The following is a 27423-nucleotide window of genomic DNA, read 5'->3' as shown; positions in this document are numbered from 1 at the left end:
AAATTTGTGTCCACTGAGAACCTCAGAATGTGACCTTATTTACAAAGAGAATCTTTGCAGATACAATTAGTTAAAGATTTTAAGGCTAAAATACCTTGGATTTATATGGTCCTTAACTCCAATGGCCAGTGTGCTTGGAAGGACAGCAAGAGAGACAAAGAGAGGAAGGTCATCTGACAATGGAGAGGGAGATTAAAGTGATGCATCCACAAGCCAGGGGATGCTAGGATTGCTGGCTGCTGTCAGGAATCTGGAGAGAGACATGAAGAGATTCTCCTTCAAGCCCTCAGAAGGTACCAACCCCGTCTGTTACCAGCAGTGGGCTCTCTATCCTCAGTAAATAGAAATAGACCAAGAGTCTGGTATGGGCTTGAGTAAGGCAGTGCATTGGGGCTTTCATCTTGAGCAGAAAGGGACACAAGAACATCATCTTATTATTATCTTAAATCTCTAACGAGGGATGTAATTTTTGCTATTAAATTGAAGCAGAGGTTAGATTAGGACAAGCTGAGATTTCACTGCGTATGTGCAATTGGGGAGGGTCTTTTGGAAAGTCCTTTTAGTTGACAGTCAGGGTGCCTGAGGTGAAAGTACTCCATTTGTCTCAGATGTGACTGGTCTATTTTGGGATGGGGGGTGTTTGTGGTTGCAAGGCTGAAAGACTCAGTGCACACAGTGTAGCCAGGTGTGTGCAAGGGAAAATGAAGAGCAGTTCCCTGTCCTGCTTTTCCGTCTGCCTCATGTCATTACTTTGATCTTGGACTTCTGGCCCCTTGAACTGTGAGACAGTACATTCTTAAAATATTTTTTCCAATTTTTAATACACAGAACATACAATTTACCACCTTAACTATTTTTAAGTGTAGGTTCAATGGTACAGTATCAAATACCTTCAAAATGTTGTACGGCCATCATCATCATCCATCTCCATAAATTTTTATCTTCTAAAGCTGAAACACTGTGCCCATTAAACAATTATTTTCCATTTTTTGCTTTCCTGAATCCTTGGCAATGATCCCTCTACTTCGTGTCTGTATGATTTTGTGTATTCTAAGTACCGCCTTTCTTGCTGTATTCAACCTTTTATTAAGATATAATATCCTCCTTTGTCTCATGTAAACTTTCTTGATTTAAATTTAATTTTGTCTGTTGTTAGTATAACCATACCTGCTCTCTTCTGGTTACTATTTACCTAAAATCTCTTTTTCCATTTGTTCACTATTAATCAATTTATGTCTTTGGATACAAAATGAGTCTTGCAGAGGGCATAGAGTTGAATCATGTTTTTCTGTTGTTATTGTTTTTAATACACTCTGCCAATGTATATCTTTTGATTTGAGAGTTTAATCCACTTACTTTTATAGTAGTTACTGATAAGGGGTGGCTTTTTCCATCATTTTACTACTTGTTTTCCATATGCCTTATAGCATTTTTGTCCCTCATTTCCTGCACTATTACATTTTTTCATGTTTAGTTGATTTTTCTTAGTGAAATGTTTACATTTCTTTCTCATTTCTCTTTTTATACATTCTGTAGCTATTTTCTTTGTGGTTCCAATAAAGATTACATTTAACATCCCCAAATTATAACACTCTAATTTGAATTTTTATGATAATAACTTCAATAACATGCAAAACTCTGCTTCTTTAACAGTTTCCTCTTCTTTTCTGGTTGTTGATATCAGGAAGTTACATATTGTACATCATAATTTGTATATTATGTGTCCCAAAACATAAATTAATAACTCTTTTAAATCTTATACAAAACAAAAAATGCAGTTATAATTCATTGTTACAATGATACTAGCTTTTAGAATTGTGCATGTATTTACATTTATTTAGATTTTTATTTCTCTATAGAGTTTTATCATCTAGTGTTCCTTCAGTTCACCCTTCAAGACTCCCTTGATCATTTATTTTAGCCAAGGACTAGTGGTAATGCATTTTCTCAACATTTTAAAATCTAGAAATGTTTTAATTTTCTTTCTGACACTGAAGGACTGTCTTCTCGCATATTAGATTCTTTGGCCTTCAAAGTTTCTGATAGGAGAGTAGCTAATAATCTTATGGAGGATTTTTTGTGTGTGATAAGTCACTTCTTTCTTGCTGCTTTCAAGATTTTCTTTGTCTTTGTCTGTTTGTCTTTCTCTTTGCCTTTGTCCCTTTGCCTTTCTCTCTTTGTCTTTTGAAATTTTGATTATAATATGTCTGGGTGGAGGTCTCTTTAAGTTCATCTTACTTGGAATTGTTTGAGCATTTAGATGCTTATGTTCATGTCTTTCACCAAATTTGAAGACTTTTCAGCCATTATTTCTTCAAATATTCTGTCTTCTTTCTCTTTATCTTTTCTGAAATTCCCACAATAGGTATGTTGATCTGCTTGATGGTACCTGACAGGTCCCTTAAACTTGGTTCCTTTTTCTTCAATATTTTTTCTTTCTGTTCTTCAGACTTGATAATTCTTATTCTTCTGTCTTCAAGTTCACTGATTCTTTTTTCTGCATTCTCAGATCTAAATCTTTGAGTTTTTTATTTCTGGCATTGTACTTTTCACACCAATATTTCTTTTAAATTTCTCTTTAAATTTTCTATTTCTACATTGATATTGCCATTTTCTTAGTACATCATTTTCTTTTCTTTCTTTACATCTTCCTTTAGTTCTTTGAGCATCTTTTTAAAGACAGTTGTTTGATGTCTTTGCCTAGCAGATCTACCAACAGGTCTTTTTTTAGGGAGGCACAGTTTCTGTTGATTTATTTATTTTCTTTGGTTGGGCCATGCTTTCTTGTTTCTTTGTATGCTCTATGATTTTTGTTTGTTCATTGATTTGTTTAGGAAACTGGACATTTGAACCAAATAATGTGGTAACTCTGAAAATCAGATTCCATTCCCCACCTCCCTCCCCACTCCAGGGTTTTCTATTTTGTCACTTTAAAAATTTATTTATTATTATAGGATATCTCTGTGGGAAGGACGAGACTCACGGTTATATGTGAAGTTTTCATAGATCTTCTCTAAACTTGTCCCTTTTTCTGGGTATACACAGTCACTTTATACTTTTCTTTATATATGCAGTTGCTTTTGAATGTCTTAGATTTGAATGTCAGGCTCCCAGAAGGTGAAAAAAAAAAAAAAAGAAAAAAAAAAGAGGAAAATGAAGTAGGTACAAAGGAGAAAGGGTGCTGGCCCTTTAAATTCCTTGGAGGTCACTTAAGTCAGAGGGGGAGGGGATTGCAGCCTTGTGGGGAGATGCAGCAACAGTGGCAGCCCACCTCTTCCTGTGGGATCATTATTCTTATTAATCAGCTATACACTTTCTAATTGTGTATGGTGATTCATAAGAATGTTCTTTATTTTTGTAGGTTATCTTATATCCAACAGTTTGGTCTAAATCTCCCAGTAGCTATAACAAGTTATCTACAGATTCTCAAGGTTTTGTGTGTAGACATAATATTGTTTCTACAAGGAAATTTTTGTTTTTCTTTTCAATTCGCATAGTTTTTGTTATTCTTTTGTTTCTTGTCTCATTGTATGTGCAAGAAACACATGTAATGTTGAATTCAGACAAAAAATGGACATCACTGACTTATCACTGATTTTTAAAAGAATGATATCATTCTGCCATCAAGCGTATCAGTTGTATCTCTAGATATCCCATATTAAGTTGAGACATTTTTCTTCTATTTCTAGTTGGAATCAAGATGTTGAAATTACCTAGTTTTTATATGCACATCTGCTGAGTAGGGCATTTTGGAATGAACAACTGATTTACTTTCTAAGGTGAATTAAAATTCGATGCATGTGGAATTTGTTATGAGGTAATATGTCAAGTAGGGAAGCTAATGTTACTGTATTTTTTTAAAATATGACTACTAAATTGCCCTAATATAAAATGTTTAAACACCAGTCCATTTTTCTCCCTTTCCCCATTTTTTTCAATTTTATTTTGGATTTCGGGGTACACGTGAAAGTTTGTTATATAGGTTAATATGCATCATGGGGGTTTGTTGTACATATTATTTCACCTTTGTGAAACAGTAAGTCCCTATATATGTTGGTCTATCTCTGTGATTTTAGTTGATTTGTTTTTGTAAAGTGTATCTAACTTTTCATGTGCCAGTACCACAGTGTTTTAAGGCTTAATAATATATTTTAATACCTGATGGGCTAATTTCTTCTCATTTCTTTCCACAAACTTTATGGTGATTCTTATTGCTTTCTTTATATAAATGTTACCATTTTCAAAAAATGAAAATAAATTCTGGTTGATATTTATACTGAGACTACAACAAAAAAATTGGCTATTATTAATAAATACACTACAAGCATTTTTATACAATTTGTTTTGTAGACATATAAAACTGTGGTTTTCATTTGTGGTTCCTTGACTACTAGAAAGGTTGAACTTCTTTAATTGTCCATTAGGTATTTGTGTTCATTATGCATGAATTGCTTAGTTAATTTCCTTTGCCTTATGTTTGTCTTTTAGATGATGAGCTAAATACTTTCTATTATGAAATCTACCTTTCATTTCTAATTTGCTAATGGTTTGTATTATAAATGGACATTGAATTCCATTAAATGTATTTTAAATGTGTTGTGTGCATCTTTAAGATGATCAAAAGTAATTTTTCCTTAAATTGCTAACTTAGGATATTATGTAAGTAGATTTTCTGATGCTTAACTGTATTTGCATTTCTAAGACATATCTGACTTAGCTTGCATTTTAATTAATTTTTGCATCTATATTCATAAGCTAGAATTTCTTCAGCAGGCATTAGTTTTGATAGTCTTTTCTTATATTGTTATACTTCCTTTTAGATCAAGCTATAGTAGCCTTAAAATACAAGTTGAGAAGCTTTATTTTTTTCTAGATTTTGAGTTTATTAAAAATGAAATAAGGATGACTGGTTTCCTTAGTTGGATTGAAATGTTTGACCATAAAATTATCTGGGACAGATACATTTTCATGATGTGAAGGGTGAAGAGGGGGTGGTGAAAATCATATTATTGGTTCATTTTCTTTAATGGTTATGATAAGCTGAAAATAACACTCCATTTTATCCACATCCTAATACACAGAACCTGTGAATGTTACTTGATATGGCAAAGGGGGCTTTGCAAATATGGTTTAGTTAAGGTATTGAGATGGGAAGATTATTCTGTATTATTGAGGTGTGCCCTAAGTGTAATCACAAGTGTCTTATAAGGAGGAAAAGGGTGGTTTGTCTACAGGGGAGCAGGTGATATGATGATAAAAATGTTCTGCCGTTGAAAGGGACAGGCAATCAGCCACGAAACACAGGCCTCCAGGAGCTAAAAAAGACAGGAAAATCATTCTCCTCTAGAGTCCCCAGAAGGTATCAGCCCTGCCAACACCTTCCCTTTATCCCTGTGAAGCTGATTTCAGACACCTGGCCTCCAGAACTGCAAGACGTTAAATCTGTGTTGCTTTAAGACAACAAGTTTGGGTTGATTTGTTGCTGTGGCAACAGAAAACTAATGCAATAGTTTTTGGTATATTGTTTATCTGTGTTTTCCATTTATAGTTTATAAAATTTTGGTCAATTGTATTTGCCTTGAAAATTATCCCTTTCATCTCTGCTTTTGTATTATTTATTAGCATTAGGCTTTGAAAGTTGTCAGATTCAAAATGGAGTCACTTGTATCAAACCTTGGCAGATGGAGCTGGGGAAAGCCGTGAAGTGGGGAGTCTCATGCACCATTTGCCTGATAACAGGAGCTATCACAAGGGATTTTCCCAAATCGCAGCTCACTACGAGTCACAAGAGGACAGCCAGCCGCTTAGACAAGAATGTATGACACACTGTCTCACAAGCTCAGTGCAAAACTACAAAGCCCTAACCCTAACACTAGGATAACGGGCCCACCCAGTGACTGCTCATTCTGGCCAGTCAGCACTTGCCAGCCCTTAGAAATCACTGCCAGAGCCAATGAATTTTCTTTCCAAACAATTTGGGTGACCTCCTCTTTCCCCAATAAACCCTAACCTTTTCCTTTGTCCTCTGCACCTACCAGAGACCACCCTGATCTGTGTGGATGTCCTGGATTGCAATCCTATTTCTTGTATGTTGTTCTAAATAAAACCTTTTTACTTAGGGATCCATCTGTATATACTTTTACGTTGACAGGACTTTCCTAGATAATTGTTTTGTGATTTTTACATCATTCATTTGGCCTTCTTCTCCTGGTTAAGGTAGACTCCCCAATATGCTCACAGATCCCCTGGAGCCAAACCCAGGGGCAGCCCAAACCCGGGTAGCTTCAGGCTGTCACGTAGCTTTTGGCTTCTGCTCTCCTGCTTTTCAGGCCTCCTTGTACTGAGCCTAGGGCTGCCTTTGCTTTAGACCTTCAGCTTGCTCCATGTGCATTTGACCCAGAGAAGCCACATCAAAGGCTCATTTACTTGCCATGCCACAAGAAGACCCCAAACACTGCACTATTTCCTTTTCTGGTTTTGCTGCTTCTCTACTTTGCATCACTGTTGAATGTACTGGCTAAGACCAGGGCGAGATGGGAGCATCTGAGCTGAAACACAGCTCTACCCCCGGGTACTTCTGTGACTCAGTAAGTTAAGTCACCTCCTCATGCCTCTGTTTCCTCAGCTATAAATGAAAATAGAAATAGTATTCCCCTCATCATGGGTGGAGAAGATGCGAAAAGATCTGTGAAGTGCTTCACATAGTGTTTGACTCACAAGAGCTCATTGCATTCCTGGTAAAATTGTTACTACCATTGAGATGAATTACTTTGCCCATTGAATGCCAAGCTTCCAAAACAGATCATAACTGCACTGAGATGAATTACTTTGCCCATTGAACGCCAAGCTTCCAAAACAGATCATAACTACTATTGAGATGAATTACTTTGCCCATTGAACGCTAAGCTTCCAAAGCAGAAAAGTCCTCACGTGCTTGGTGTTCAGCGTCGGCCCATGCTCCTTGCCCTGCCTGCATCCTCGCGGTGGTCGCCTTTGCCTTGCCTCCTCTTTCCAAGGTCCAGGCTCTGTCACCTCTGTCTGGATGCCTCGGCACTGTCCTACTGGTCGCTCAGAATCTGACTCCAGATATGCACCCTCCCTGCCAGTCCACTCCGATTTTTCCTGTAAGTCTTTGCCTGGTCCATCTCCCTGGAGGTAGCCCTCAATGTTCCAGGAGCAATAGCCAAGCCTGCAGGATGGTCCTAGTCTCATGGGGCTGGCTGCAGCCACCTACTTGCGGCCCCTTAACAGCGCCAATGCTTCCTGCACATCCAAACCGGCACCTGACTTGTCCTCCCAAATTTACCAACAAGCTATTGGTCACAGTGGGAAGACTGGCTAATTCATCTCATGGTTTTTCTGATACTCAAACTATTCCTCTTTCTGAACTAACCATCCTCAGTTTCCCATTGTTCATCAAAACCTTCATCCATCCTTCTCGTAACCTCTTCCTGACCAAGGGCCCCCTGTTTTAGCTGATTTATAACATGCCTGCTTTCAGGATGCCAAGCTTTTCGGCCCATTTTTCTGACCTTCACTCTGACTTCAGCCTCTGGGGGCCCCAGGCTTTGAGGGTCCCACAAAGTGCTCAATCACTGCCATGTATAAAAGTAAATTATCAATTTATTTCTCTCAGAATGGGTGTGAAAGTAAACATTAACTTGTATCTTTTTTTTTCTACTAGTGTTAATCCTAAAGAAGCCTGATGATGTTTTCTATTTTTCTCCTTGACCTGCTGGATTTTTTTGTGCCCCTATGCTCCACTTCTTTCAACCATCTTTAATATGATTCTCCCGTAGACTACATCGTGTTCTTCACCATGGACACGCATAGAAGAAACTCAATAGACTTTTAGGGAATCTAAATGTTTTTTCTTTCCTTGTGGCTGCTAATGTTATACAGCAATCTACTTTTATAAACTGGAGAAAATAATGAAACTGCCATTCATATCATTTTTAACTTATTGTTTCAACAACTTTTCAATTCATTATGCTGTGGCCTAGATTGCTGCTTGTGAAGGAAGTGGGGAACTTGGCTTTGTTGTTCATTCAAGAAATGGGGAAGCAGAGAAGCAAATATGTAGCTCTCCCCAGAGCAGAGGGTCTTTGCCTTTGCTGGGTGCCACCTACACTTTCAACTCAATTTTACTTAAAAGATATCCTATTTTGTTATTAAATTCCAATTTCTTCATCTTCTCAGGCTATATTTCTATCATAGTCTACTGTAATGTGCTATAATACTATAATATGATGCCATAAAATGATTGTGTTACAAAACTATATTATAATATTTTGTATTACCTAAAATAGATCAATCTGAGCTTTGACTCACATGTAAATGTCATGGACAGATCACTCTGATCCTTCATGCTTTTTAGATTGAGATCAAATTTTCAGTGTTGTTTTTAATTTCTAATCATTCCATTGGATTTGTATCTGTTTCAGCATCCAAAATAAAATAAAAACCATGCCAAACTCCAAGGCAGGCTTTCCGATGTGCTTATTCAGTGTGAATTTCAACTCCAGAAGCTTGTACAATGTTTATTTGAACTTGGTCTCTAGTTCCTAACTGCTACCTTGGAATCCAAGGAGGCCCTGTGATCACCTACCCAAGGGCCCCTTGTTTTAGCTGATTTATAACATGCCTGCTTTCAGGATGGCAAGTTTTTCGGCCCATTTTAGGATTTCAGAATGTACTGTTTTACGACAGGTTGAAGTTTGAATGCCAAAGGCAGTTACTTTTTTTCTTTTCTCTCTTCCACACTTCATTAATACTTTTATATATTGAACACCCACTTCTGCATCGCTGCAATGGGCAGCATTTCTGAAAGTCATAAAAATGAACTATTAATACAAACTTTTAAATAAGCTTTTCTAAGCCTAATAACAATATGGGCACAATGAAAACTTAAGAACTTGAAAATCACAGAAAGTTGAAATAGACACATGAAACAATGAATATATTAAGTCCATTCTTGCTCTTTCCCTCTCTTGAAAAAGAGATAAATATAGATATAAACGTAGATATAAAATTAAATGTATAATGAACTCCTTCCTACTCAACTGACTTATGGCAGATCTTCAAAGCACTGTCACATAATAATTTGAAAAATACCCTCCCTTTTCCCTTCCCCTGAAAAACAGTTTTATTCTAAAATTCACCATTATTACTGAATTGTTTAATTGCAATTATAAATGGTTTGCTTAGAATAGCTATTTTTCTTCTGCTATACTCAAACATACTTTATTTTATTGGTTACCCTTTTCCTTTTATTTTATAATGTCTTCATTCTATTTTCAAACTTCAAAATAATATCTACTTTCATAGAGGTCTTTTTTAGTCCTTATTACCTTTAATAATCTTCAAATTCGGCTGGGCGTGGTGGCTCATGCCTGTAATCCTAGCACTTCGGGAGGCCGAGGTGGGCGGATCACGAGGTCAGGAGATGGAGACCATCCTCGCTAACAGGGCGAAACCCCATCTCTACTAAAAATACCAAACATTAGCCAGGCGAGGTGGCGGGCGCCTGTAGTCCCAGCTACTCGGGAGGCTGAGGCAGGAGAATGGCGTGAACCCGGGAGGCGGAGCTTGCAGTGAGCCTAGATCGGGCCACTGCACTCCAGCATGGGTGACAGAGCAAGACTCCGTCTCAAAAAAAAAAAAAAGATACTACTACTACTAATAATCTTCAAATTCTAAGTTAGCCAATATTTTCTAAATAGTAGCACAGGATAATAAGTGAATGAATCATTCCCTGTTAATTCCACTATCTTATATGAATGCTATACATTTGAACCCATTAAGATATACTTCTACACAATAAATGTATTACATTACATGTAAGACTGTTCTAGCGTGGTTTTTCTTGGTGGATATTAGATGGACTGTGTGAAAATATGCCTTACATTAAACCAAGATAAAATTCTAAGTTGTTTATAGCCTCTCTTTTTGAATAATATTTAGACAAGTGTTTGTAAAATTTAATCTCGCTTATCAAGGAACAGAGTAGCTTTCATATTCAAAGGCTTTCTTATTCACATTCCAACACATTGCAATGCAGAAATAGGAGTCGGAGATGAGGGGCAGCCTGTGCAGCGCCTGGGAAGACAGTGATGCGCTCAGGGAATTGCAGGGAGTACAGTAAGGCTGGAGCCACCCCAGGGAGCGAGAACCAAAAGCCATGAGCCTGGTCTCACTAGTAGAGAATTTCCATTTGAGGTCTATGACCCACACTCACCCCCACCTCAATGCTACCCCCAAAGTCACAACACATCATCCTTCCAATTCAGAGATTATATGCTCCTAAATATGGATCTTTTTTTTAACCTTTATTTTAGGTTCTGGGGTACATGTGAAGGTTTGTTACATAGGTAAACAAGTGTCATGGGGTTTTCTTGTCCATATGATTTTATCTCTGAGGTATTAAACCTAGTACCCAATAGTTATATTTTCCGCTTCTCTCTCCTCCCACCTTCCCTCCTAAAGTAGATCACAGCGTCTGTTGTTTTCCTCTTTGTGTTCATAAGTTCTTATCACGTGGCTCTCACTTATAAGTGAGAGTATACAGCATTTGGTTTTCTGTTTCTGCATTGGTTTGCTAAGGGTAATGGCCTCCAGCTCCATCCATGTTACCGTGAAAGACATGATCTTGTTCTTTTTCATGACTGCACAATATTCCATGGTGTATATGTACCACATTTTCTTTATACGATCTGCCATTGATGAACATTTAGGTTGATTCCATGTCTTTGCTATTGTGATTAGTGCTGCATTGAATAGTCACGTGTATGTAGCTTTATGGTGGAATGTGTTATATTCCTCTGGGTGTATACCTAGTAATGGGATTGCTGGGTTGAATGGTAGTTCTGCTTTCAGCTCTTTGAGGAATCACCATACTGCTTTCCACAACGGCTGAACTAACTTATACTCCTACCAACAGTGTATAAGTGTTCTCTTTTGTCTGCAACCTTGCAGGCATCTGTTGTTTTTTGACTTTTTAATAATAACCATTCTGACCGGTATGAGATGGTATCTCAATGTGGTTTTGATTTGCATTTCTCTAATGATCAGTGATATTGAGCTTTTTTCATATGCTTGTTGGCTGCATATATGTCTTCTTTTGAGAAGTGTCTGTTCATGTCTTTTGCCCACTTTTTAATGGGGCTGTTTGTTTTTCTCTTGTAAATTTGCTTAAGTTCCTTTTAGATGCTGGATATTTGACCTGTGTCAAATATTTTTTTTCCATTGTATTTGCAAATATTTTTTTCCATTCTGTAGGTTGTTTGTTCTCTCTGACAATAGTTTATTTTGCTGTGCAGAAGCTCATTAGTTTAATTAGATCCCACTTGTCAATTTTTGCTTTTGTCGTGATTGTGTTTTGTGTCTTTGTCCTGAAATCTTTGCTTGTTTCTATGTTCAAGATGGTACGGCCTCGGTTGTCTTCCAAGGTTTTAATAGTTCTGGGTTTTACATTTAAGTATTTAATCCATCTTGAGTGGATTTTTGTATATGGTATAAGGAAGGGGTTCAGCTTCAATCTTTTGTATATGGCTGGCCAGTTATCCCAGCACGATTTATTGAATAGGGAATATTTTCCTTGTTACTTGTTTTTGTAATCTTTGTCAAAGATCAGATAGTTGTAGATGTGCAGCCTGTTTTCTGGGCTCTTTATTCTGTTCCATTGGTCTATGTGCCTGTTTTTATACCAATACCATGTTATTTTTGTTACTGTAGCCTTGCAGTAGAGTTTGAAGTCAGGTAATGTGATGCCTCCAGCTTTGTTCCTTTTGCTTAGGATTGCCTTGGTTATTCAAACCCCTTTTTGGTTCCATATAAATTTTAAAATACTTTTATCTAGTTCTGTGAAGAATGTCACTGGAAATTTGATAAGAATGGCATTTAATCTGTAAATTGCTTTGGACAATCTGGCTATTTCAATGATATGGATTCTTTCTATCCATGAGCATGTGATGTTTTTATATTTGTTTGTGTCTTATCTAATTGCTTTGAGGAGTGTTTTGTAATTCTTATTGTAGAGATCTTTCATCTGTCTGGTTAGCTGTATACCTAGATATATTATTTTTGTGTGTGGCAATTGTGATGGGACTGCATTTCTGATTTGGCTCTTGACTTGGCTGTTGTTGGTGTATAGGAATGCCAGTGATTTTTGTACATTGATTTTGTATCCTGCAGCTTTGCTGAACTTGTTTATCAACAGAAGGAGCTTTTGGGTTGAGACTATGGGGTTTTCTAGATATAGAAACATGCCATCTGCAAAAAGAGGTAGTTTGACTTCCTCACTTCCTACTTGGATGCACTTTATTTCTCTCTCTTGCCTGATTGCTCTGGCTAGGACTTCCAATATTACGTTGAATAGGAGTCATGAGAGAGGGCATCCTTGTCTTGTGCTGGTTTTCAAGGGAAATGCTTCCAGCTTTGCCCATTCAGTATATGTTGGCTGTGGGTTTGTCAGAAATGTCACTTATTATTTTGAGGTATGTTTCTTCAATATCTAGTTTATTGAGAGTTTCTAACATGAAGGTATGTTGAATTTTATCAAAAGCCTTTTCTGTGTCTATTGAGAAAATCACGTGGTTTTTTTTCTGTTTATGTGATGAATCACATTTATTGATTTGCATATATTGAACTAACCCTGCATTCCAGAGATAAAGCCTACTGAATCATGGTTGATTAGCTTTTTGAGGTGCTGCTGGATTTGGTTTGCAAGTATTTTGCTGAGACTTTTTGCATCAATGTTCATCAAGGATATTGGCCTGAGATTTTCTTTTTTTGTTGTGTCTCTTCCAGGTTTTGGTATCAAGGTGATGCTGGCCTCAGAATGATTTGAGGGAGGAGTCTTTCCTTCTCAATTTTTTGGAATAGTTTCTGTAGTAATGGTACCAGCTCTTCTTTGTACATCTGGCAGAATTCAGCTGTTAATCCGTCAGGTCCTGAGCTTTCTTTATTGGTAGACTATTTATTACTGATTCAATTTTGGAGTTTGTTATTGGTCTGCTCAGGGACTCAGTTTCTTCCTGGCTCAGTCTTGGGAGGATGTATATGTCCAGCAATTTAGCCATTGTTATTGGTCTGTTCAGGGAATCATTTTCTTCCTGGCTTAGTCTTGGGAGGGTGTATATGTCCAGGAATTTAGCCATCTCTTCTAGTTTGAGTGAATAGAGGTATTCGTACTTTCTGATGATTATTTTTATTCTGTGGGGCTAGTGGTAACATTCCCTTCATCATTTATAATTGTGTTTATTTTGGTCTTCTCTCTTTTCTTCTTTATTCATCTAGATAGTGGCCTGTTTTATTAATTTTTTCAAAAAACGAACTTCTGGATTCATTGATCTTTTGCATTTTTTTGTGTGTCTCTATTTCCTTCAGTTCTTCACTGACTTTTCTTATTTCTCATCCTCTGCTAGCTTTGGGGTTGATTTGTTCTTGCTTCTGGAATTCTTTTGGTTTTGAAGTTAGGTTGTTAATTTGAGATCTTTCTAACTTTTTGATGTGGGCATTTAGTGCTATGAGTTTCCCTCTTAACACTGCTGTAGCAGTGTCCCAGAGACTCTGGTGTGTTGTTCTCCTTATTTTCAAAGAGCGCCTTGATTTCTACCTTAATTTTACTATTTACCTAGGAGTCATTCAGGAGCATGTTTAATTTCCATGTAATTGCATGGTTTTAAGTGATTTTCATTGTCTTGGCTTCTATTTTTATTGTGTCATGGTCCAAAAGTGTGTTTGGTATGATTTCAGTTGTAAATATGGATCTTGTTCATGATTGGCAACACTCATACAGGTGATTTAGCCTGGAGTGGAGAAATCCCTTACTTAAATGCTCTGTGCATTTTAAACAAACAACATCTTTATGGGCAAGGAGTATGGATATGGAAGGAGACATTAGCAGTGGGATTAAGGAATGAAGACCAAAAGACATTGTGGAGTTCTGAAAAGAGGGGCTTTGTGTGAAGAGACAAAAACAGTGGGAACCTTTTTGAGAAACAAATGAGCTATGGCCATTTTCCCCCTTAAAATGCAATACACACTCATTCACCACACACCCACCCACACATACACAAAAACACACACCCCTACACATACACATGCAGAATTTACTTTAAATTTTAGAGGATGTAGGTGCTTTCCAAAGACAAGGTTCAGGATCCTTACCCAAAGGGAAAACCTCTTCCAGCAACTGCATTACTGATCTCCCACACCCACTCTGAATAGCATAGAAGACAGAGTGAGAGGTAGAGGGAGAGAAGAGGGAATATTATCTCAGGGAATAGTGGAACTACAACAAACGATACAACGTCTGTGTCATCAGAGCCCTGGAAGAAGAGGTGCAAGATGAAGAAGATAAAAAGCCCACAAGAATATAATGGCTGAAAATTTCCCAAATTTGAGAAAAGCCATAAATGTATATATTTAAGAGGCTGAGGAAATCCCAAGTAGGATCAACTTAAAGAAATCCACACCAAGATATATCCTAATTGAAACCACGGACAAAAAGAAATCTCAAAAACAAGACAAAAATCTTGAAACCAAAAAGGAAATGGTACCTTATTTATAGGAACACACAGAGCAACCTGATAACTCTCCAGAGAATTATGCTAAGTAAAAAAGACTGTCCCTAAGAGTTACATGCATACAATTCCATTTTTATCACATTCTTGAAATAAGAAAATTATAAAACTGAAGAACAATTTAGTTGTTGCTGATGTTTCAGAAGGGAGAGCGGATTGGGAGAAAGTTTGTGGTGACTATAAAAATACAAAATGAAATATCTTTGTGATGATGGAAATGCCCTAATATTTTAACTATATCAATGTCAATATTCTGGTTATTGATATTGTATGATAATGTTTCAAGATTCTATCATTGGGGGAAACCTGGTAAAGAATCACAGTATCCATATTATTTCTTACTACTGCATTTGAATCTACATTTATCTCAAAATAAAATGATTAATTTAAAAAATAAGTATGTTTGAATATTCAAATGGACCGGGTTAAGTAGTTTTCACTCTTTAAAGAGCTTTCTTTGTTTTACTGGATGCTATGGTTTTACTGTCTTCTGTATGTTAAGGACAAAGTTTTCAGAAGCGTGGAATAAAACAGAAGTTTCTGTTGAGATAAATTTATGTCAAACCTTCTCTCTGCAATAGCTTTAAAGACATGCAATCTTTTGTGGCCACTTACATTTTGCATCCATTTTTCTTGTATTGATTTCTATGTTTTGCACAAAGGTCTAATAAATCAATCAGCTTATAATAAATGAATATCATTGGAAGTTACAAGTAAAATAAAAAGGCACTGGAGAATACTTCCATAGAGTAAACTTGTATTTGTTTAGGAGTTGCCATACTTAAATTATTTTGGATTGACTGACAAAAATCTGAGAAAGTTATAACTAAAAGCTGTAACTAAAAATGGAATCTTTAATCCTGTCACATATCATTTCTTATTCCCACAGGCATTCCTTGGATTTACATAGTGATTTTGAATTAGACCCTAGAATGTGGTCTAATTGATCAATATGTTAAAGTGAAGCCTTCAAACCAAGGTTTGAAAGAGCAGTGCCTCAACTATCACAGAACACGTGGTGGGCTGGGAATGGATGATCTGTGTTTGGAAATCACGCAACTGTTCTACTTAGTTTGAAATTTACTAAAGGCCATTTGTGTCTAAATAATGATATAAAAATACTCAAAGGTGACTTTAAATTTTTATTTGCTATACAACTGGCATACTGAAGCTAAAAGTTTAATAACTATTTATTTTAACTATGGCTCTTCCAAACCTTTTTTCACTACACCCTTCAGGAATATTCACAGTGGTATTTTATGGGCTACGGGTTTTAAGTCAGTACTATACTATTGGGTTTACAAAATTAAAGTACCACTTTCACCAAGAAATATTTTAATGTATTTGAACCATATCTAATGAATTATTTAGCAGTTGGAATATTATTTTTCTTCAAATAGATTCTCCACTGTGCATATATTGCGTCTTTAAATTTATATGTTACCCCCTGAATGTTATCATACTAATAAATGATAGCAGGAAGAGCTCAGGAGTTTGCTTAATTTCTTTAGTTGTTCACTGCTTTCCAGTTCAAAACTTGGCTGTGTTACTACCACTACTAAAAGTGAAATATATTTGGTATTTCAATGAGCTGTGAGACTGCCTTTATTTTGCTTACCATCTAAGTCTACTGGGCTGCATTTGCATGATTTCTCTTGTTTGCTTGAATTTTATTTATTATTTTTTGTTTACTTCCTTTAATAATACCATTACTTGAGAAAATGTGAGGTGTCTTGTAGTGTACCTCTACCCATCAGAATGTCGTTATCTTTCTCCGATTAGGTTTATAGCACTATTTTGATAAAAACAAAGGTCCGGGTAGAGCAATTTTATCTATTTTAACTGAATTTTATTTATTCAGTGTTTTTCTCAGTTGTAAAAGTTCTGTATGAATACTGAAATGCATCTCTCATTCATTGTGGCTGCTGGATAACAGTTCTTCACACTGGATTTGATGATGTTGCATTCACTTACTTTACACATTTTTGTTTCTGTTGGAATCATCTGGATCAAATTGTAGAGCTTGTCAGGAGCAAGGACCTCCAACTGTGGTTTAACAACTGAAGAACATCGTTAGTTATCTCAAGAAAAACTATAAATATGATGTACTTTAACATCATACATTGATCGAAATAAAGACTCTGACTCTAATTTGAATGTTTGGCTGTTCGCAGCTTAAGTTCCATCCTTCTTTCTCCCCATTTTTCCTCATATCTGTCAAAGCCGATAAAAAGCTTCCATGCTCCTTCCTTTAGCAAAAGTGGGAAGTTCAAACCAGCAATCTCAAACCAGAAGCAGGAGCCGTCGAACTACCCCAACCCTAACCACAGGTAAAGCTGTGCCAGTGGGCCCACTTGGCTCTCTCAAGTCATATTTGGAACTGCCTGGCAGTCTGTCCTGATTCCCTCAGAAAGCTTCATTATTTGGGTAATAACTATAACTTTTTTTATATCCTCTTTGTGTGTGTGTGTGTGTGTTTGTGTGTCTGTGTGTATGTGTGTGTCTGTGTGTGTAATCATTTTCTCAAAATTTGAATATTTTGGGTTGAGGGCTTCATCCTGCCTTCCTGAAATGACTATAGCATTAACCATGTACTGTAACATCTATCATTTAAGAAGATGTCATAAAACATCACAAAATTATATAAACTACTATGTACACTTTAAAATATATTATAAATCATCCATCTTTGTTGTCTCAACATTAGTTAAGAGAAAAACTTTTATTTAGTTTATGCACTTTTCATCACTTGTGGGTGAGACATCCTGGATTAAAGATAATTATCTGCATTTTTTATTATGATCTGACAGGCCTGGCAAGCATAGGTGCTGTCACATCAATTTCTGAGGGTTCTGGTGTTTCTCTTGTCATTAGTTTTGGTACCTGCTTCACTCTCTTCTTTGTTAATCTTGGCCCTTGAATGTGTCCACACTGATCACCAGACTTGGTGGCTGTTCTTGTCTTCTGCTGAGTGTAAATTACTAAACCTATAGATGTCACTAAGCAACTCTTATTACCACACAAGTCCAACTTCAGTGGACAGGAGGCAAGCCACTGAGTGTTAGAAACAAAAATTCTAGGCTGACCTGCAAACTTTCCCTTACTCTCTGTTTTTATAGACTATTCAAACCCAATTCCTTTTGTAACCATGAACACTTGGTCTTTATTCATTAAATATAAGTTTGTTAAAGACGTAATTGAATGAATAAATGTTATATCATTTCTAAATGCCTCTCCCTAACACCCTTTTCTAAAGCAGATGGAAGAAGGTAGATGTGACATTGTTTAGCTAACACTTTAGTGTGGTCTCTATCAGTATAAGGATTTCCTGGTAGAGTCAGCCTGGGTGCTTGAATGCAGCTGATCATAAGAGACTTGTGTGCTTAATCATTACAAAATAGGGATAAACTCTAAGGGACATGTACACAGTAAGAATTTAAATAATAACTTATTGGTGACATTATATGTCAGGTTACTTAATCCAAACCTGCATAAAACCTCCCTAAATCACTCAATTATGTGTAGGTCCCAGAAATTTTAGCCTATATCACTAGTTTTGAGAAAAAAGTGTCTGGGCTTTTGTTTTTAAATGTATTGCTAGGCGGGGCACGGTGACTCATGTCTGTATTACCAGCAGTTTAGAAGGCTGAGGTGGGTGAGTTTCTTGAACCCATGAGTTTAAGACCAGCCTGAGCAACATGGTGAAACCCTTTCTCTCCAAAAAATACAAAAATTATCCGGGAGTGGTTACATGTGCTGGTAGTCCAAGCTATTTGTGGGGTTGAGGAAGGAGGATCTCTTGAGCCTGGGAGGTCAACACTGCAGCGAGCCATATTTGCACCACTGCACCCCAGCTTGGGCAACAGAGAGACACCCTGTCTCAAATGAAAATGTATGTATTGTTTAACTTTGAAGCAGAAAATGAGGAAAGGAACCAATGTGTTATTCTAAAATGTCAAATATACTCTGGACATAATATATCATGTTTGTGTTGGTAACTGTAATTTTGAAGAATGTACTGAATATCTTAAAAGAAAATGCCCTGGCATAATAGATGAATTTCAGAACCGTTCTTCTTTCTAATTTAACTGGAAGGGGAAAGGCCCAGGATTGACCTCTGTTTTCTACGAATATTTTTCTTAATACCCTACTTAAAGATATTGCTAGAAATCAAGCCAATGTACTTCATTATAGAGGAAGGGAGGCAAGTCCCTAGGAAGACATCATAAAATATGTGGCATATTCAAGAAAGCAAATGTGAAATGACCATTGACTAAATTATTTAAGCTGTGGTTGAAGAGTAATAGCCTATATCTTCATTTAAATCAGAAATGCTGTGGTTGGGATTAGACTTATTTATCACAGGTTTAAAGTTAATACTTACCAACCCATTAATTTTACTGTAATATGGCATATCTAGTGCACTTGAAAGATGTGATTGCTGGATAAATCTGTAACTAATAACTATGGCTCTCCATTTAGCAAAATGCCCTTTAGCTCAATATTGAAGAGCAATGCTTAGTTCCATCCTTGGTGTGAACTCAGGAACATCTTTCCTTCCCAAAGAAGAAAGATTCACGTGTGTTCAGAAGCAGTTGGTCCTGAATTGAGAACTCACTCTTGCCCATGAGTGTCTGTAGTAGTTTCCTAGGACTGTACAAAGTACCACAAATTGGGTGACTTAGAAACAACAGTGTATTGCTGTAGAGTTCTGGAGGCTGTAAGTCAGAGATGGAGGCATTGACAGAGTTGATTCCCTCTAAGGGCTATGAGGTAAGGCGTGGCTCCAGCCTCTCTCCTGGGCTTATTGATGGCTATCTCCTCATGTCTGTTTATAATTTTTCCTCTACAAGTGCTTGTCTCTGTCTAAATTTCTCCTTCTTATAAGGACATCTAAGATATCAGATTAGCATCCACCCTAATAACTTCATCTTACCCTATTGCCCTCTGCAAAAACCCTGTATTATTCTGTTATCACATGGCTATAAAGAACTGCCTGAGACTTGGTAATTTATAAAAGAAAGAGGTTTAATTGACTCACAGTTCCACATGGCTGGGGAGGCCTCAGGAAGCTTATAATCATGGCAGAAGGGAAAGCAAACACTACCTCACATGGCAGCAGGAGAGAGAAGTGCAAAGTAAAGGGGGGGAAAGCCCCATTATAAAACTATCAGATCTTGTGAGAACTCACTCACTATCATGAGAACAGCATGGGGGAACAGTCCCCATGATCTAATCACTTCCCACGAGGTCCCTATGCCAAAATGTGGGGATTATAATTTGGATTTCATTTCAAGATGAGATTTGGGTGGGGACACAGAGCTAGACCATATTAGACACCATATGTAAATAAGGTCACATTCACAGGTGCTGGGGGTTAGAAATTCACATATAAATATTAAGGAACACGATGCAACTCATATCAGTTTCCATGGACTTCTCCGTTTTCTGAAGAGAGCTGGATATGACTGCCTACACAAAACCAAATAATGGTTTTTCATTCCTTAATCACATCTATGGTAGGAAGAAAAAGTGGGTTCTACTTGGTCAGCTTTCTTGCTCACAGAAATTTCCACTTATTTAAAATTGGCTTGCTGTTTGGAAGATTCATTCTCAGTACTGTGTCTGTACATGGCCCTATGATACAGTCATACTTCATTAAGGGGTAGAAACCTATTCCAAACCAAAGTAACCAGATGATTCTTTCCCCAGGAATTTTGATTTTTGAACTGAAAATGATAAGAGGCTGGGAGTTGTTGGAACCAAATTACATTAAAAGTAGTATTCTAGCAAGAAGTCTTCTAGTACCCTTAAAATTGTATCTTTATCACCTATCATATATTCCAATGGTTCAACCTTCCTTGCATTCCATAACATATCCTAATTTCTTTTTCAGAGATTCCCTGTTTTTTCTCACTCATCAGAGCTGGGTTTTTTGTTATCTCTATCCAAATATCTAATTTCCCAGTCACATAGGTGTTTTAAAGAAAAATTTCTTCTCATTTCCAGGACAAATAAGCAAGAAATCCTGGTAAATTCTGCCATGACAACACCCATTATTTCTTTCCACAGTGGGTGGTCTCTCAAGTTTATGATCTGTCTTGAGGATTAATGTATGGCTTCACTAGGTAGCAAAGGATAGGGACCCAATGGGATAATGGTATATTCCAAGGCAAACATTGGATAGGAAGATGATGAAGCAACCATTGCCAAAGATAATACGGCAAGAAAACACAGGGCTTCCAGGGGAGAATGAAAGAGTGAGTGACACATGAGAGTGTCTACTGGTCCCTTAGTGACTGTACATGAACATATTTTCCTGGTCAGATTTTGCAAGTGATATGCACCTCTCTCATACTCTTATGGCTCATGTTTTAAGATGCAACAAGAATCTGATGACTATTCAAAGCACTCAGTATCAGGAAGGTGACACTTTAGAAGGCATTCCATGCTGTCTGGAAAGGAACTATGAAGGATGCCATGCTTCCCATTCCCTGGGCTATGCTGGGCCAGTGGCAAAACCACAATCTCACTTGTGAAAGTCCTTAGGTCCAAAATAACCCAGGGAACCAAGAAAGCTGTAACTTACATGGAGTTGGCTAAGGAGGGAGAGATGGGATATTTATTTTAACAAAAACCATTGGCCTTTAATGGTTTTAAACATATACACACAAAAGAAATTTGAAACCTACTCACACCACTTTAAGCTGACATCTGAAATATTTTATACATTTCAATGGTTTATCATATAGCAAACAGTAACATTGAAAAATAAAATGGCACACTATATTTAAATTTATCTAATAAAATCTGAACACCACTTTGATGTGATACTCATTTTAAAACTGTATGTAAATGTTCATTGACAGCTCAGTGATTGATACCCTTGATTTTCCACCTTGAACAAATCCATTACACATATTTCTCATAATTTTTATGAAAAAATATATTTATAATTGAGTATCTTAGAGGTCATTTTACCAAGGTGTGTATATGTTTAATATACATTTAAAAAACTATATATGTAAATGCGAATCTTTATTTTTCATATTGCCTCTGATTATAAGGCTCTAAGAATTAAAACATTACAAATAATATTAGTACACAATTATTAAAAACAATAAAATAGATGTAAAACTTTTATAAATTTTAATAATAATTTTTTTTTCAAATTTATTTTTATTTATATTTCAACAATTTGGGGGGAACAGGTGGTGTTTGGTTTCATGGAAAAGTTCTTTAGTGGTGATTTCTGAGATTTTGGTGCACCCATCACGTAAGCAATGTACACTGTACCCAATGTGTAGTCTTTTATCCCTTGCTCCTCCTACAACCTTCCCCTTGAGTCCTCAAAATCTATTATATCCTTCTTATGCCTTTGCATCCTCATAACTTAGCTCCTGCTTATACCTGAGAACATATAATGTTTGGTTTTCCATTCCTGAGTTACTTCACTTAGCATTAATGTCTCCACTTCCATCAAGGTTACTGTGAATGCTTTTATGGCTGAGTAGTATTCTGTCTGTCTATCTATCTATCTATCTATCTATCTATCTATCTATCTATCTATTCCGCCTGTTGATTGTGTCAATGTCAATGTTCTCCTTGTGATGCTGTACTACAGTTTTGTCAGATGTTGCCTGTGGGTAACTTGGTAAAAGCTATATGGGATCTCTCTGTATTATTTGTTACAACTGCATCTGTCTGTCTATCTATCTATCTATCTATCTATCTATCTATAATATTTTCTTTATATACTCATTAGTTGATGGGCATTTAGGCTGGCTTCATATTTTTGCTATTGAGAATTGTGCTGCTATAAACATGTGTGTGCAAGTCTCTTCTTCATATAATGACTTCTTTTCTTCTAGATAGATACTCAGTAGTGGAATTGCTGGGTCAAAATTTTAGTTCTACTTTTAATCCTTTAAGGAATCTCCATACTGTTTTCCATAGTGGTTGTACTAGTTTACATTCCCACCAGTAGTATAAAAGTGTTCCCTTTTTACCACATCCATGCTAACATCTGTTTTTTTTTTTATTTTTTAATTATGGCCATTTTTGCAGTAGCAAGGTGGTATCTCAAAAACAACAAACAAACAAACAAATCAATGAATAAGTAAATAAAGCCAGTCCCAAAAGGTTACATAGTGTGTGATTCCATTTCTATAACATTCTTAAAACAATGAAATTACAGGTGTATAGAACAGGTTAGTGATTGCTAAGTGCGAGAAGGAGGCCAGGACAAGCAGGAGTGAGCATGGCTATCCACAGGCAGCCTGAGGGATCCTGGTGGAGATGGAAATATTCTGCCTGTTGATTGTGTCAATGTCAATGTTCTCCTTCTGATGCTGTACTACAGTTTTGTCAGATGTTGCCTTTGGGTAACTTGGTAAAAGCTATATGGGATCTCTCTATATTATTTGTTACAACTGCATGTGAGTCTATTAATACATGATCTCAAGATTCTAAAATGTTAATTTAATGATGGATAATTTATGGCTCTATAAGGTCAACAGTTAGTACAACTTGATGCTTAATTATTCACTGAATTGCTTTCAATTATCAAGAAATATTTTAAGTTTTATTTGCCTCTCTGTGATTTTTATGAGTTCCATATTAGGACTTGTGTTCTTGCCAAAATTAAGTTTACAAAATTACCTAAATATTTCCAACCTAAGCAATTTTCTGTTGTTTGCTATTATATGCTGAAATACATCAGGCAAATTATCCAGGATAAGCAGTAAATAACCATATATTTTAAAGTCAATATTTGTGTACATATATAGATGGATTAAATTAATGAATATATAATATCTCTGTTTTGGTAACCAGCATGAAATGCAGCAGATACTAGCACTATCTCTACGGTCACTTGCTTGTATCTTATTTCAACTGGGCAGAGCCCACCCATGCCTTGCTAAGAAGAGCAGCATCTCACTTTGAATGACCTGACCCTGTCCCTCAATCTGAATTGTCCTGAAATCCTGTAGCTGATCCAGATCAAAGGGAAGGAGTGTGAGGCTGTTGTGTCCGCAGACAGGAAGCTCCACCCCTGTGACTCTACAGGGTACAGTCCCTGTGGCTGCTTTCACAGGCTGGTATTGACTACCTGAGGCTTTTCCAGGTACATGGTGCAAGCTGTCAGTGGATCTACTGTTCTAGAGTCTGGAGAACTGTGGCCTTCTTCTCACAGCTCCACTAGGCAGTGCCCCAGTGCGGACTTTGTGTGGGAGCTGCAACCCCACATTTCCCCTCCTCACAGCCTTAGTAGAGATTCTCCATGAGGGCTCCCCACTGCAGCAGACATCTGTCTGGACATCCAAGCATTTCCATAAATCCACTGAAATCTAGACAGAGGCCCCCAAGCCTCAACTCTTGCCCTCTGTGCACCTGAAGGCCTAACACCACATGAAAGCCTTGACAGCTTCCAGCTTTCACCCTCTAGAGCAGAGGCCTGAGACATATCTGGAGCCCTTTTAGCCATGGCTGAAGCTGGAGTGGCTGGGATGCAGGGTGCCATGTCCTGAGGTTGCACAGAGCAGCAGGGCCCTGGGTCTGACCCATAAAACCATTTTTCATCCCAGGCCTCCAGGGCTGCCAGGAAGGTCTCTGAAATGCCTTGGAGGTATTTTCCCCATTGACTTGGCTATTAACATTCAGCTCCTCCTTAGTATTGCAAATTTCTGCAGCTGGCTTGAATTTCTCCCAGAAAATAGGTTTTCCTTTTCTACCACATGACCAGGTTGCAATTCTTTTATACTTATATGCTCTGCTTCCCTTTTAAATATAAGTTCCAGTTTCAGGTCATTTCTTTGTTTATGCAAATTATTATGGGCTTTTAGAAGCAGCCTGGCCATAACTTGAACACTTTGCTGCTCAGAAATTTCTCCTGTGAGATACCATAAATCATCTCTCTCAAGTTCAAAGTTCAACAGACCACTGGAGCAGGAGCAAAATGTCACCCGTCTCTTTGCTAAAGCATAGCATGTGTGACCTTTACTCCAATTCCCAATCAGTTTCTCATCACTCTCTGAGACCACCTCAGTGTGCACTTCATTGTCCATATCACTATCAGCATTTTGATCACAACCATTTAACAAGTCTCTAGGAAGTTTCAAACTTTCCCTCATCTTCCTATCTTCTTCTGAGCTCTCCAAACTGTTCCAACCTCTGCATGTTACCCAGTCCCAAAGTTGCCTCCACATTTTCAGATATCTTTGTAGCAATGCCACACTTCTCTGGTACCAATTTTCTGTATTAGTTTTTTCTCACACTGCTATAAAGAACTGCCTGGGACTGGGTAATTTATAAAGAAAGGAGGTTTAATTGGCTCATGTTCTGTGGGCTGTACAGGCTTCTGCTTCTAGGGAGGCCTCAAAAACTTACAATCATGGTGGAAGGCAAAGGGGAAGCAAGTACCTCTTCACCTGGCTGGCCAGAGAGGGCAGGGAAGTGCTACACTTTTAAATAAGCAGATCTTGAAAGACCTGAATCACAAGAATTGTAAGGGGGAAGTCCACCCCATGATTCAATCACCTCCTACAGGCCCCTCCTCCAATACTGGGAATTACAGTTTGACATGAGATTTGGGTAGGGACACAGAGCCAAACTATATCAGAGCCGTTATTCAGGAAGGGGTGGGAACTGTTCTTCAGGATGGGGCTTTACCCTAGAAGGGGCAGGCCATTATGATTTCACATCTCTTCCAGATCTGTGTTGCAGAAGTTTTATTCCAGACACCCACTTCCAAAAGGTCTGGAGCATCTTTCTCCTACTAGCACAAACTCTACCCTCTGCATGGCAGATTGAGATTACTGGATTGTGATTTCCACTGCCCAGCTCACTTGTGGAGTAGAAATTCCATACCAGGAAAGACAAAGGAAAAGACCAGGATGACATTATTTTCCAGCACCTGCACATAGAGCAAAGATAACCATCTATGACAAGACCATGCCCTGCTAGGGAGAGATTCTGCCAGTGGAAAGACAGTGCATAAGGACTGCACATGCTACAGTTCTGCCTGATGGGACTATTTATTTGCAAAAGAATGTGAAAAACTTCATGTCTAAGGACATTGATTTTTTAATGTTGATATAATTTGGATTTGTGTCCCTGCCCAAATAACATATCAAATTATAATCCCCAGTGTTGGAGGAGGGATCTAGTGGGAGGTGATTGGATGATGGGGCATATTTTTTCTTTGCTGTTCTCAGGATAGTGCATGAGTTCCCACAAGATCTAGTTGTTTTAAAAGTGTACAGCATGTCCTGCTTCATTCTCTTCCTCCTGCTTCAGCCAGTAGAACCTTCCTGCTTTCCCTTTGCCTTCTGCCATGATTGTAAGTTTCCTGAGGCCTCCCCACCCATGCTTCCTGTACAGCCTGCAGAACAGTGAGCCAATTAAACCTCTTTTCTTTATCAATTACGACGTCTCAGGTAGTTATTTATAGCAATGCAAGCAAGGACTAATACAAATGTCAAGAATATTAACCTCTTTCAATCAAGTAGAAAATCCTATTAATTAATAGATGTGTCTGCTGTTATTTAAGATGTTGCTTTTTAACTTATTTTTAGTTCCTATATTTTCTTGTTAATCACTAAGGACATTGTCAAACCATGGCAGATCTTGGTTTTGGACCTAACAGAAAACTGGTAGGTCCATGACACAAGTTCATCTTTTCCAAAAGAATCAAATTCAAGTTTCATTGATTTTTCTCGATTGCATTTCTTACTCTATTTTATTTCCACTATAATCTTTATTATTTCCTTCCATCTGCTGTTTGGCATTTAGTTTGCTCTTCTTTTTCCAGTTTTGTAAAGTGGAAGGTTAGGTTATTGATTTGAGACATTTCTTCTGATTTATAAATTTAATGCTATCAATTTCCCTCATCTCTTTGCTAAGGCATTTGAGGCTGTGACCTTCTCAGAAAGTCATCCTTCAGTGTTGACAGACTCTGTAGACTTTGTTGCCATGAAAACTGTACACTTTGTCAAAGAGCTGATGTGGTCTTCCTGGAGATTAAAGCTGAGATTTTAGTCATGCTATGTGGTGTTGTTGTTTTTTTTTGAGATGAAGTCTTGCTCTTTCACCCAGGCTGGAGTGCAGTGGCAGGATCTCGACTCACTGTAACCTCCACCTCCCAGGTTCAAGCGATTCTCCTGTCTCAGCATCCTGAGTAGCTGGGATTACAGGTATGCTCCACCACGCCCAGCTAACTTTTTTGTGTTTTTAGTAGAGATGGGGTTTTGCCATGTTGGTCAGGCTGGTCTCAAACTCCTGACCTCAGGTGATCCACCCGCCTTGGCCTCCCAAAGTGCTGGGATTACAGGTGTGAGCCACTGTGGCTGGCTTGTCATTCTATGTTGTGTCTTATTAAAACATAGACAATACATTTATGTATATCAGGAAGGTGATTACCGTATTTTAAGAATGGATATGAAATAGGGCCACCAGACATATTCCTGGTGTAAACAGCTGTAATTCATCTAAGGGGCCATAGGTGCTGCCATTCCACCAGAACAGAATGTGTGTACTAACCTTTCTTGTAAGAAAGCAAACTTTCCGATTCTATCCCAGGAAGTTCCCTTCAGAGCCTCTAGAAGTGTTAGAACTCTCCTGCATGTAAATGAACATTTTTCACGATAATGCAGCCATAATTAGATGCACATTTAATGTGAACATAATAAATATGCATTCACTATTATACCAAGAGCTCCACAAGAAACTGAGAAAGAAAAACACAGTGTTTGATTACTATAAAGATATTGATAATAATTCCTTAAATTTACCATAAATTTGAATTTTATTTTTTAAAACTTGAGATGACAAATTCATA

This window comes from Pongo abelii, chromosome 4, assembly GCF_028885655.2.
Source record: "Pongo abelii isolate AG06213 chromosome 4, NHGRI_mPonAbe1-v2.0_pri, whole genome shotgun sequence".
NCBI classification, from domain to species: domain Eukaryota; kingdom Metazoa; phylum Chordata; class Mammalia; order Primates; family Hominidae; genus Pongo; species Pongo abelii.
Note: the sequence above shows the minus strand (reverse complement) of the source record.